The following is a 14,532-nucleotide window of genomic DNA, read 5'->3' on the forward strand; positions in this document are numbered from 1 at the left end:
AATGCCTCCACTCCTCGAAAGCCCATTTTACTGCCAGTAATTCTCGATTACCAATGTCATAGTTGGATTCTGCGGAGGAGAATTTCCTGGACATGAAGGCACAAGGATGTAATTCCTGAGACTCCGGATCTTCCTGAGAAAGGATAGCCCCCACTCCAACCTCTGAGGCATCAACCTCAACAATAAAGGGGAGCTCCGAATTAGGGTGTCTGAGGACAGGAGCCGAGACAAAGGCCTGCTTCAAGGCCCGAAAGGCAGACTCAGCTTCAGGCGACCAATTGGAAGGATCCGCTCCTTTTTTAGTCAATGCTACTATAGGAGCGACCAGATCAGAAAAGGTATGAATGAACCGCCTATAATAATTTGCAAACCCTAAAAAGCGCTTAATTGCTTTTAAATTTGTGGGTTGCGCCCAATTAAGGATGGCCTGGAGTTTTTTCGGTTCCATGAAAAATCCCTGGGGAGAAATAATGTACCCCAAGAAGGACACTTCTGTGATGTGAAAATCACATTTCTCAAGCTTAGTGTATAAATGATTCTCCCGTAGTTTTTGAAGAACCAGACAAACCTGGGTAATATGTTGTTCCATAGACTCAGAGTATATCAAAATGTCGTCTAAATAAACTACTACGACCTTCCCAAGGAAGTCACGAAGAACATCATTGATGAGGTCTTGAAATACCGCAGGAGCATTTGACAGCCCAAACGGCATCACCAGGTATTCATAGTGACCTGACTGAATGCTGAAAGCCGTCTTCCACTCATCCCCAGATCTTATTCGGATGAGGTTGTAAGCTCCCCTAAGATCGATTTTTGAGAAGATAATGGCGGAGCATAACTGATCAAAAAGTACTGAAATCAATGGCAAAGGGTAGGTGTTCTTAACAGAAATTTTATTCAGAGCCCGAAAATCAATACATGGTCTGAGCGACCCATCTTTTTTCTCAACAAAGAAAAAACCTGCACTCAATGGGGATTTCGAAGGCCTAATAAAGCCTTTTTTCAGGCTCTCCTGAATGTAATTATCCATGGCCGTGGTTTCTGGCCCGGACAGGGCATATAATCTCCCCTTAGGTAAAGTGGCACCTGGAACTAAATCTATCGCACAGTCATAGGACCGATGGGGAGGCAGAACGTCTGCATTGTCTTTGGAGAAAACATCGGCAAAATCCTGATATTCCACAGGAATAAGTTCTGGGATGACTGCCGCAACCCGGACTGGATGGGAAATACATTCCTTAACACAAAAAGGACCCCATTGGGAAATCTCCCCAGACTGCCAATCAATGGTGGGATTATGAAAGGCAAGCCAGGGGTGACCCAAAACTACTGGAACTTCCGGACAATGTGTAAGGTAAAATTCTATGTCTTCTGAATGTAGGGCCCCCACTGTCAGCAATACTGGAGGTGTGTGGTGAGTAATTATACCATTGGAAAGCGGACCCCCATCCAAGCCGTGCATTGTGATACGTTTATCTAAGGGTATCTGTGGAATGCCTAAAGCCTTAGCCCAAGCTAAGTCCATAAAATTTCCAGCAGCTCCACTGTCGACGAAGGCTGACACCAACGAACTGAGGCTGCCAAAGGAAATCTTAACAGGAACTAATAGAGAATCATTAGAGGAGATTAACTGCAGACCCAAGTGAACCCCCTCACAATTCACTTGGTCAGAGCGTTTCCCGACTTGTTCGGGCAGTTGCGAGCAATATGTCCCTTACCACCACAATACAAACAAAGACCAGAACTTAACCTTCTGGTTCTTTCCTCTGGGGACAGCCGGGAGAGACCCATTTGCATGGGCTCCTCGACGTCCTCAGGAAAGTTATATACACAAGGATTAGGCCTAAAAGTTGTTCCTCTTTCAGCCCTCAGCTCTCGGAGACGACGATCTATTTTAATAGCGAGCTCCATGAGTTTGTCGAGAGTCTCAGGAGCGGGGTACTGAAGGAGACTGTCTTTAATAAGTTCAGACAAACCGAGGCGAAACTGACTGCGCAGGGCCGGGTCATTCCAGCCACAGTCGTTCCACCAACGGCGATATTCGGTACAATACACCTCTGCTGGATTTTTACCTTGCTTAAGGGCACGCAGGTGACTCTCAGCTGATACCTCCCTATCTGGGTCATCATATAGCAGGCCTAAAGATTTAAAAAAGGCGTCTACTGATAACAAGGCAGGATCATCTGTTCTTAGCCCAAACGCCCAGGTCTGTGGATCACCCTGGAGCAACGACAAAACAATCCCAACCCGCTGAGACTCAGTACCAGAGGAACGGGGCCTTAAACGAAAATAAAGCTTACAAGCTTCCTTAAAATTAAAAAAATCTTTTCGGTTACCCGAAAAACGGTCAGGTAAATGCATTTTTGGTTCTGGGACCATACTCAGGGAGGCTCGCAAAAGATCTTCCTGCGATCTCACCCGAAGAGTAAGGTCCTGAACCATCTAAGTTAGTTCCTGAATTTGGTTAACCAAAAGCTGACTGGGATTTGGCCCTAAACCTGCCGGATTCATGAAGCCGAATTTTTAGACTCACCAAAACAAATGGAAAAAATTAAACCCCCCTTTTTTTTTTTTTTTTTAACCGGTGATAATGTTATGATCCTGATGCTCAGGTCAGGGGAGGTCTTATATGGTGAGACCTGAGTACCAGGACGTAATGCTGGGAAAGGGAAACGGAATGGGAATTGCCCCTGGCACCCTACCTCCGTTGTTTTACCCGTGCTGTCAATTCACTCTTGCGAGACTATGGTTTCTTGGGCCCATGGCAGCCGCATTTGAAGGGTGGATTAAGTCTGCCCAACTCCGATGCCCCCTCAGGTCTTAAGGAGAGACAAAGAGTGAACTGAGACAGGGTAATAACAAGGGGCCCTCTAACTGAAACAACAAGGCCAGGGGCTACTGGCAAACCTAAAACTAAAGTATGCGCGGCACGCCGCCAAAGGAAGAGAACTACAAGGAAAACCACCGTCCACTTTCCCACACGGCACCGCCGAGTTCCGGGGAGGACAGTGAAAGCGGAAACCTCCGCAAATGCACCAATTCAAAGAAGTAAATACTAAGCGGCATAGGCCGCAACACGCGGCAGATGCCGCTACTCACAAAACCGGGCGAGAACCCCAGATGACAGCAACAGGTTCACAAGGACTAGAAGGATTCCCAGCACCGGCTTCGGATCTCCAAGGTACAAAGGGCAGGGAGCAAGATCCACTAAATACAGCTGACAGGAACAGAGTTCTGCAAGGCAGGAACAGCAAACAGGAAGCTATCACCGGCATTTGTGTGAGGCACTGAGGAGGCATATAACAGGGAACCCTCCAATCAGAGTACAGAGCCTAATTACACAAAATGTCGGGCAGCTGCCTTGCTGCACGATCAGAGAAAACATGTGTGCATAATTTATTACTGCAACGGGGAACGCGGTCCGCTTGTGGTGTCCCCGTTGCTATGGACCCGGTGGCTCGGCGCGCACGGCGTACTAGCGTTGCTAGGGACCCGGCGGCTCAGCGCGCACGGCGTCCTAGCGTTGCTAGGGACCCGGCGGCTCAGCGCGCACGGCGTCCTAGCGTTGCTAGGGACCCGGCGGCTCAGCGCGCACGGCGTCCCCAGTTGCTAGGCGCCGGGCGGGCAGGGAGGAAGGTGCAGCGGCCGCGGTAGTTGATCGGAAAAAGACCGAGCGGCGCCATGGACCGCGGCACCTAACAGCATAATGTTTAACTTGGAGATAGGGTACTGATCTGTTAAGCGAAATGTTTCCCCCAGGGTCAAAAACATCAGATGTGAGTCTTAGACCCTTAGCCTTCAGCCGAACAAAAGCCAGAGATTCTAAGCCGGGATTGAATTGGGGATTGCCCCAAAGAGAAATCATGTGTGAAAAACAAGGATTCCTGTCAAGAGTCTTATTAATTGCCCATCAAGTGTTGTAGGTATCTCTAAAAAATATATTATTAAAAATATGTTGCAGCAAAGATTGCTTCGGTGTGTGCAATAGTGCTCCTGGTGAGCAGGGGAAACAGAATGAGCAATCCAACGCATTCTCTGAGAATAGATCCCTCACTAAAAGCCTGTCGGAGATATACCGATAATATATAGATTGAGAAAAGTTATTTAAATCTGGCAAACCCAGACCCCGTTCTGATCTAGAGAGATGTAGTTTAGCTCGGGCGATTCTAGGGCATTTGGAGTTCCAGATAAAGGTACTAAAACCGCTATACAATTTTTTTATGTCAGAATCAGACAATCGAATAGGCAACATTTGCATAGTATACATTATTTTTGGAAAGATAACTGATTTATGTACGGCAATTCTACCCATCAAAGATAAAGTTAAAGACTGCCAGGAGTCCAATAGCTTAATCACTGAGGTTACCAGAGGCTTAAAATTCAAAGAATAGAGTTTAGAGATCTGCTTCGGTATATGCACCCCTAGGTATTTAAAATGTGACGTTACTACCCTGATATCTCCAATCACCATCGAGTACACATCAGATGAACCTAGAAACATGAGCTCATATTTGTATGTATTGATTCTATAGCAAGAGAAAGGACTAGAACTGTGCAATAGCATCCATTATTATCGGTAAAGAGTAAGAAGGATTGGACATAAATAGTATCATATCATCAGCAAATAGTGCTAGGCGAAGGTCAACAGATCCAATCATAATGCCCTGATACAAGGGCGACTGTCGCAATGCAATAGCCAGTGGTTCTAGTGCCACCGCAAATAACAATGGGGAGAACGGGCATCTTTGCCTCGTCCCTTTTTGAATCAAAAAGGAGTTAAATAGATATCCATTGCACAGCACATGAGTCTCCGGCTTAGTATACAGCGACTGTAAGACTTTAATAAATCCATTCAGGAAGATAGAGAAGATAGAATAATGGGGGGCACCAATAGTGCATTAAAAAATGACAATTTATTGACACATCATAAAACACAGGTCTAAAAATGTAAGCGTACCAAAGATGGCGGCATAATCACCGCTGATACATTCATTTTAAAATAAAAGATACAAGATGGATTCACGGATTCATCCTGGTGACGAAAACGGTAGGGGCGTGGCTTATGGATGGACGCTGAACAAGGCAACATGCAGTGGTGAATCCATCTTGTATCTTTGATTTTAAAATGAATGTATCAGCGGTGATTATACCGCCATCTTTTGTACGCTTACATTTTTAGACCTGTGTTTTATGATGTGTCAATAAATTGTCATCTTTTAATGCACTATTGGCGCCCCCCATTATTCTATCTACTCTAGACATAATCTTTCCCCGATGGGAGACGGGAGAACGGGGTGGACGACAGCTGATCTAAACGGCAGTGTGCAGCCAGATTATTTGGAGACTTTAACTGTTTTCATTTGGATCTAACAATCTGGACTTGGATTTGTAGTTCCACAGACATTCTCCATTTAAACCCGGTTTGCGCTCACACCTCCAATTTCTTTTTCCATATATATATATATAAATACACTGCTCAAAAAAATAAAGGGAACACATTCTAGATCTGAATGAATGAAATATTCTCATTAAATACTTTGTTCTTTACATAGTTGAATGTGCTGACAACAAAATCACCCACAAATTATCAATGGAAATCAAATTTATTAACCCATGGAGGTCTGGATTTGGAGTCACCCTCAATATTAAAGTGGAAAAACACACTACAGGCTGATCCAACTTTGATGTAATGTCCTTAAAACAAGTCAAAATGAGGCTCAGTAGTGTGTGTGGCCTCCACATGCCTGTATGACCTCCCTACAACACCTGGGCATGCTCCTGATGAGGTGGCGGATGATCTTCTGAGGGATCTCCTCCCAGAACTGGACTAAAGCATCCACCAACTCCTGGACAGTCTGCGGTGCAAAGTGGGTTTGGTGGATGGAGCGAGATATGATGTCCCAGATGTGCTCAATTGGATTCAGGTCTGGTGAACGGGCGGGCCAGTCCATAGCATCAATGCCTTCATCTTGCAGGAACTGCTGACAAACTCCAGCCACATGAGGTCTAGCATTGTCTTGCATTAGGAGGAACCCAGGGCCAACCGCACCAGCATATGGTATCACAAGGGGTCTGTGGATCTCATCTCGGTACCTAATGGCAGTCAGGCTACCTCTGGTGAGCACATGGAGGGCTGTGCGGCCCCCCAAAGAAATGCCATCCCACACCATTACTGACCCACTGCCAAACCGGTCATGCTGGAGGATGTTGCAGGCAGCAGAACGTTCTCCTTGGTGTCTCCAGACTGTCACATCTGTCACATGTGCTCAGTGAGAACCTGCTTTCATCTGTGAAGAGCACAGGGCGCCAGTGGCGAATTTGCCAATCTTGGTGTTCTCTGGCAAATGCCAAACGTCCTGCACGGTGTTGGGCTGTAAGCACAACCCCCACCTGTGGATGTCGGGCCCTCATACCACCCTCATGGAATCTGTTTCTGATCATTTGAGTAGACACGTGCACATTTGTGGCTTGCTGGAGGTCATTTTGCAGGGCTCTGGCAGTGTTCCTCCTGTTCCTCCTTGCACAAAGGCGGAGGTAGCGGTCCTGCTGCTGGGTTGTTGCCCTCCTATGGCCTCCTCCACATCTCCTGATGTACTGGCCTGTCTCCTGGTAGCGCCTCCATGCTCTGGACACTACGCTGACAGACACAGCAAACCTTCTTGCCACAGCTTGCATTGATGTGCCATCCTGGATGAGCTGCACTACCTGAGCCACTTGTGTGGGTTGTAGGGAGGTCATACAGGCACGTGGAGGCCACACACACTACTGAGCCTCATTTTGACTTGTTTTAAGGACATTACATCAAAGTTGGATCAGCCTGTAGTGTGTTTTTCCACTTTAATATTGAGGGTGACTCCAAATCCAGACCTCCATGGGTTAATAAATTTGATTTCCATTGACAATTTTTGTGTGATTTTGTTGTCAGCACATTCAACTATGTAAAGAACAAAGTATTTAATGAGAATATTTCATTCATTCAGATCTAGAATGTGTTATTTTAGTGTTCCCTTTATTTTTTTGAGCAGTGTATTTTTATTCCCCTCCAAATGTTTAGGGTGATGCGGCCCACCCCTAAAAAGTTTGCCCATATCTGCTGCTTGCTTGTATACTTACAGTACATGCTGGTAATTTATTGTTTTTACTTATGAAATATAAAACAATGATTAAATGTCAGTATTGACATGGATTTTTACACATACTCTCATATATGTGCTTCCACATTGGCCTTGCTTTTTTCAGTAAGAAACAATCTACATTTGCCAAATGTACCGCTAAAATTACTTAGTCAAAATGCATATGTGTGGTTTGCAAAACTTTTTACCGTAAAGTATTTGTTGTGCATAAACATGGGCCAAAATATTACAATGAGTCCCAAATTTCAAACATTACAAATATAGAAAAGCACAATGCAAAAAAGTCAGAAACCTTAATCTTTAATGTTGAGGCACATTATTTTTTGTTTTGTGACCTGCTAGAAGCAGACTTGCCTACTTTTGGGACCACACCCCTTGTTCTTACACTACGGCATGGGGGAGTAGTAGGAGAGGTACTTATAGGTGTACATGAGACACTACTTATAGTTGAAGGTGCATTTCGAATTATTGGTTGGCCTTCAGTAGTAAGGTATGTGTGTAGGGACACTAATGCATTTGTGTGTGACCTTATGCCATCTGTTTGGGTTTATTTACAGTGGTAACAAAATAAAATATCTCACAAATTCATCCAAGCAAACCCATGAGCTAAATTAAGTAACCAATTTGTGCAAGATTCACAAATTTCATTTCATTGCTGAGTTAAAATCCATTAGAGAACAAACTCTAGACACTTGGATTCCAAACCTGAACATGGAAAACAAAACTTACTTTTATTGTAAAGCCAACTAGAAACCTCTTTAAAATGAATGGAAAAGCAATTCATATCTACTTTTTAAATTAACAGTTTTAATAGCAACATTGTCATTGTAACTATATATAGGTTATTTCATAATATACATCTTTTCAAAAAGCTGTGGTTTCATGTGTCAGTATGGCCGAGTGGTCTAAGGCGCTGCGTTCAGGTCGCAGTCTCCTCTGGAGGCGTGGGTTCAAATCCCACTTCTGACAATGTTACTCGTTTTCTTCTTTGCTCTACAGTTTCTATTTCTTGTTACTTGTGAAAAGATTGACTTTAGAATTAGACAAACACTCACTGCAAATCTCTTTCAATTTATAACATAAAAAATGCATCAATTATTTCATTATATTCCATGTTGAAATAAAAGATCAGATTGTATTCTCCCTGGATAAAAGAGAAACCAACCACATATGTGTATATCATATTATTTTTATTATTTGATCCACAATTCTTTATTTACAGAGGTAGCAAAATAAAATATCTCACAAATTCATAATGAGGGCTCCATATCTTTGGCTTAAGAAAACTGCTCTTCTCAGCCAATGGTCATGAACAGAAACCCCACTGGGGTCCACTACAATGGCATCCAATCGAACCCATGAGCTAAATTAAATAACCAGTTTGTGCAAGATTCACAAATTTCATTTCATTGCTGAGTTAAAATCCATTAGAGAACAAACTCTAGACACTTGGATTCCAACCCTGAACATGGAAAACAAAACTTACTTTTATTGTAACGCCAACTAGAAACCTCTTTAAAATGAATGGAAAAGCAATTCATATTTAGTTTTTAAATTAACAGTTTTAATAGCAACATTGTCATTGTAACTATAGATAGGTTAATTCATAATATACATCTTTTCAAAAAGCAGTGGTTTCATGTGTCAGGATGGCCGAGTGGTCTAAGGCGCTGCGTTCAGGTCGCAGTCTCCTCTGGAGGCGTGGGTTCAAATCCCACTTCTGACAATGTTATTCATTTTCTTCTTTGCTCTACAGTTTCTATTTCTTGTTACTTGTGAAAAGATTGACTTTAGAATTAGACAAACACTCACTGCAAATCTCCTTCAATTTACAACATAAAAAATGCATCAATTATTTCATTATTTCCCATGTTGCAATAAAAGATCAGATTGTATTCTCCCTGGCTAAAAGAACTTGAAACCAACCACATATGTGTTTATCATATTATTTTTATTATTTTATCCACAATTCTTTATTTACAGAGGTAGCAAAATAAAATATCTCACAAATTCAGAATGAGGGCTCCATATCTTTGTCTTAAGAAAACTGCTCTTCTCAGCCAATGGTCATGAACAGAAACCCCACTGGGGTCCACTACAATGGCATCCAATCAAACCCATGAGCTAAATTAAGTAGCCAGTTTGTGCAAGATTCACAAATTTCATTTCATTGCTGAGTTAAAATCCATTAGAGAACAAACTCTAGACACTTGGATTCCAACCCTGAACATGGAAAACAAAACGTACTTTTATTGTAACGCCAACTAGAAACCTCTTTAAAATGAATGTAAAAGCAATTCATATTTAGTTTTTAAATTAACAGTTTTAATAGCAACATTGTCATTGTAACTATAGATAGGTTAATTCATAATATACATCTTTTCAAAAAGTAACGATTTCATGTGTCAGGATGGCCGAGTGGTCTAAGGCGCTGCGTTCAGGTCGCAGTCTCCTCTGGAGGCGTGGGTTCAAATCCCACTTCTGACAATGTTATTCATTTTATTCTTTGCTCTACAGTTTCTATTTCTTGTTACTTGTGAAAAGATTGACTTTAGAATTAGACAAACACTCACTGCAAATCTCTTTCAATTTACAACATAAAAAATGCATCAATTATTTCATTATTTCCCATGTTGCAATAAAAGATCACATTGTATTCTCCCTGGATAAAAGAACTTGAAACCAACCACATATGTGTATATCATATTATTTTTATTATTTTATCCACAATTCTTTATTTACAGAGGTAGCAAAATAAAATATATCACAAATTCAGAATGAGGGCTCCATATCTTTGGCTTAAGAAAACTGCTCTTCTCAGCCAATGGTCATGAACAGAAACCCCACTGGGGTCCACTACAATGTCATCCAATCAAACCCATGAGCTAAATTAAGTAGCCAGTTTGTGCAAGATTCACAAATTTCATTTCATTGCTGAGTTAAAAACCATTAGAGAACAAACTCTAGACACTTGGATTCCAACCCTGAACATGGAAAACAAAACTTACAGATGTAGCCACCTTTATCTTGACTGTTTCTCCGCCGAGATGGGCGTTTAGTCACGCTAAGGCGATAGCTGAGTTTAATCACAGGCAGGCGCGTTGAGGCGATCTAGATACTCATCATGCATTACACATCTCCACCACTGTGTGGCTAATGCTCCACTAATCCAGTACTTTCGATCGTACAGTATAGCGGCGGATTGATCTACAGCTCTGGCAATACTGTAGGCGTAACGGGAGGCGGTGGAAAAAGTATGGAGTACTGTACAGTACTGTATGTGTATGGAGACGCAGCTACAGTAATTGTGTAAAAGGAAGAATGTACCGTACAATGTATAAACACCGTGCTTTTAAAATATATGAGCGTCTGAGTTCGCTAATGCATAATGGGAATGGAGGACAGGCAGGAGGCGGAGGAAAATACCGTGCTTTACAAATGCGAGCGTCCGAGTCCTCTAAGGCATAAACCAACACCAATGGGGCGGGGGCCGGGCGCTGTTTGCAGTACTTTCACACATGAAATTGGAAATCTCTCATGAGGCGTCGTGGGCTAGGGGTGAAGGCTCCCACCTCCCTAGCTGGGGGTCCAGGGTTCGAGACCTGATGTGCTTTCTTTTTTTTCTTTTTTTTCTGTAATAATACACTGTATTATTTTATTTACATTGTAAGACAGTCAATGGAAGGATGCACACAGGTTTCACATAAATCAAAGTACATCTGCAGGAGCGATTCTTTACGCTAAATGCACCTAAACAGCGGGAATGAAATGAGTGTATTCTGACGCTACCAACTGAGCAAAACAGTACTGTAGATCTTCAGCGTTTGTGTATTGCACAGGACCTGAATTTCCTCCCTGTGCAGGCTCCCAGGGGGGAAGGGCGATGGGGGTAGGGGGGAGACGATGGAAAATACTGTGCCTTTGAAATGCAATTACATGAGCGTCCGAGTACACTACGGCATACTGTAAACCAACACCAATGGGAAGGAAGTGCCAACCTTATTTTTAATGTGTTCCCGTGACATTCACTTTAATATTTTTTTTTTCTCTCTAATACAGTACATCCAATGGAAGGATGCACACAGGTTTCACATAAATCAAAGTACATCTGCAGGAGCGATTCTTTACGCTAAATGCAACCTACAGTAAGTGAGCAAAACAGTACTACAGTGGGCGTTTGTGTATTGCACATGACCTGCATTCCCTCCCTGTCTACTGCATGATCTGTGCAGGCTCCCATGGGGGAAGGGCAACAGGCTGGCAGGAGGCGGAGGAAAATACCGTGCTTTACAAATGCGAGCGTCCGAGTCCTCTAAGGCATAAACCAACACCAATGGGGCGGGGGCCGGGCGCTGTTTGCAGTACTTTCACACATGAAATTGGAAATCTCTCATGAGGCGTCGTGGGCTAGGGGTGAAGGCTCCCACCTCCCTCGCTGGGGGTCCAGGGTTCGAGACCTGATGTGCTTTCTTTTTTTTTTTTTCTGTAATAATACACTGTATTATTTTATTTACATTGTAAGACAGTCAATGGAAGGATGCACACAGGTTTTACATAAATCAAAGTACATCTGCAGGAGCGATTCTTTACGCTAAATGCACCTAAACAGCGGGAATGAAATGAGTGTATTCTGACGCTACCAACTGAGCAAAACAGTACTGTAGATCTTCAGCGTTTGTGTATTGCACAGGACCTGAATTTCCTCCCTGTGCAGGCTCCCAGGGGGGAAGGGCGATGGGGGTAGGGGGGAGACGATGGAAAATACTGTGCCTTTGAAATGCAATTACATGAGCGTCCGAGTACACTACGGCATACTGTAAACCAACACCAATGGGAAGGAAGTGCCAACCTTATTTTTAATGTGTTCCCGTGACATTCACTTTAATATTTTTTTTTTCTCTCTAATACAGTACATCCAATGGAAGGATGCACACAGGTTTCACATAAATCAAAGTACATCTGCAGGAGCGATTCTTTACGCTAAATGCAACCTACAGTACTGTAAGTGAGCAAAACAGTACTACAGTGGGCGTATGTGTATTGCACATGACCTGCATTCCCTCCCTGTCTACTGCATGATCTGTGCAGGCTCCCATGGGGGAAGGGCAACAGGCTGGCAGAAGGCGGAGGAAAATACCGTGCTTTACAAATGCGAGCGTCCGAGTCCTCTAAGGCATAAACCAACACCAATGGGTCAAAGAAAGGGCATATTCAAAACTAAGGGAAACTGTCACAAAGTACAGTAACTACAGTACTGTACATTGAATGCCTGGAACGCACGACGTCTGAGACGCACGACGTCTGAGGCGCACGACGTCTGAGACGCTCATTGAGCATAAGGACGGTCATGGCTGCTGTACGGGACCGTCCTTATGCTCTGGGTGAGCTGCGTCTCCTCGTTCGCTGGCGGGACAGAACTCTCGCCAGCAACGAGGAGAAAGTCAGAGTGTACCGGAGGGCAAGTAGGGCTATCCTCCGGACTTACAACCGGAGGAGAACAGTGAGGTCTCTCCAGAGGAGATGGAGTGACCTCGTGAGGAGGACCCCAAGACGCCTGCAGGCCATAAGGGATTGTAAGTACAGTACATTACTGTAGATTACTGTACTTTAAGTTACTGTAGTTACAGGTACAGTACATTATAGCAGGGGCTGCTGTAGCAGCAGGTATCCGGTCTATACAGCACTGTACAGTATTTGTGGTAAACAAATGGTTAAACAAGGACCAAACATTAACCCGGGTCAAAAGGTCAATTTGTTTTTTGGTGTCGACCTAGATGGTGCGGCTTTTGAAATTGGTTGACACCAGTTACTGTAGGTTGACATGGTCGTTAAGTTGACATGGAAAAAGATCGACATGCGTTTTACAAAAACAATTATTATTTTTTTAAACTTGTGTATATACAGTAGTTCTTTACAATCCACGTGGTCTACGATTGTGCAGTGTACAGTATCATGCAGTGTACAATATATGCAATGTATCACAGTGTATCGTGCTGCGTAATTGCAGCGTGTCATGCAGTGTACATTCAGTATATGGTATTGTGCAGTGAGTGTAATGCATAGTGAATCACATCGTGCAGCAGAGCCGGCCTTAGGCATAGGCAAACTACAGTAGGCAAATGCCTAGGGCATTTGCTATGCTTAGGGGCACCAGCAGCTTCTGCTGATTAAAATGATATGCGGCATGCCTATATTTTGCGTGACTGCGGCTGTATCTGGCTAGGGCCAGCACTGTCGTGCAGTGTACTGTATACACATGTGGTAATTGCAGTTTTTTGTGCAGTGTACATTGTATCATATTTTGCAGGGAAATGTGCAGTGTAATGTGCAGTTTGTCGTATCACGCAGTGCATACAGTATGCAGTGTCGTGCAGTGCATTGTGTGGTTTAATTGCAGTGTGTCGTGCAGTGTGCAGAAATTTGTGTTTCAGATAGTACAGTGTTCTAAGGGATGTTACTTTGGCAGAAATTATTCTAAGGGATGTTACAGTGGCCTAATGTGTTCTGACGTGCATTACTCTTGCATAATGTGTTATAAGGTTCATGACTGTGGCAGATCTCTACTTTGTGACGTAATGTGGATATACTACTGCACTACTGTGACGTACAGTACAGTAACGTGAATAAGGTGCTCTACTGTGTGACACAACGTGAATCAAGGACAGTACTGTGACGTGAATACGGTGCTCTACTGTGTGACACAACGTGAATCAAGGACAGTACTGTGACGTGAATAAACTGCACTACTGTGACATGACGTGAATAAGATGAATTCAGGTGAGTGCTGCATCATCTGTCATGAAATCAATTTATACTGTAATGAACAGTACTGAGATGGTTAAGGGTGGGAGGGCTGCATGCTGATGTGTGTCATAATGTTTATAAGGGCAATGCTAATGTGTGTTACAATGTCTATAAAGGTAGTGTTCTGTCTAATACCCTGGACCTACTGTACTGTAGCGATACTGTAAGTGTACTGTATGTCACATTTAGAAATGTGCCCCTTAAGTTTTGAAGACAGTACAGTACACTATGCCCTCCTGAGTGATTAGGTGCAGGGTACTAGAATGAACAATTCCATTTATTGTGATGTCATAAAGATGCTGTCAATGTTGAATTTCATTGGCTGTACAGTATGCTGCCATTATACTGTATATATATATATTTTTACAGGGCTGGTAGCACGACGGCACAGGAGGCGGGACAGGCGCCGCCAAGCTGGTAAGTATTGTCAAATACAGTAGTGTACAGTACATAGTGATTTCTATAGTCCCAACCCCCTGTCCTGACCATCACAGATAACTCGCTGCAATCCGGATGGGAGGGAGGGTGGGACACTTCCTGTGAGATCTGGTTGCCCGTGATGTTAAGAATGTCTGTTTACAAAACTAAATGTAAA

General features: G+C 43.3%; 3 non-coding genes across 3 annotated transcripts; all 3 read left to right on the plus strand.

Annotated features, from left to right (window-relative positions):
* Positions 1-8,019: 8,019 nt before the first annotated feature.
* On the plus strand, positions 8,020-8,102 carry TRNAL-CAG (transfer RNA leucine (anticodon CAG)). Its single transcript has one exon. It is a non-coding gene; the product is annotated as a tRNA-Leu (tRNA).
* Positions 8,103-8,776: 674 nt separating this feature from the next.
* On the plus strand, positions 8,777-8,859 carry TRNAL-CAG (transfer RNA leucine (anticodon CAG)). Its single transcript has one exon. It is a non-coding gene; the product is annotated as a tRNA-Leu (tRNA).
* A 678-nt stretch (positions 8,860-9,537) lies between these two features.
* Positions 9,538-9,620, plus strand: TRNAL-CAG (transfer RNA leucine (anticodon CAG)). The gene has a single exon. It is a non-coding gene; the product is annotated as a tRNA-Leu (tRNA).
* Positions 9,621-14,532: the final 4,912 nt, after the last annotated feature.

This window comes from Pseudophryne corroboree, chromosome 1, assembly GCF_028390025.1.
Source record: "Pseudophryne corroboree isolate aPseCor3 chromosome 1, aPseCor3.hap2, whole genome shotgun sequence".
Lineage (NCBI taxonomy): Eukaryota > Metazoa > Chordata > Amphibia > Anura > Myobatrachidae > Pseudophryne > Pseudophryne corroboree.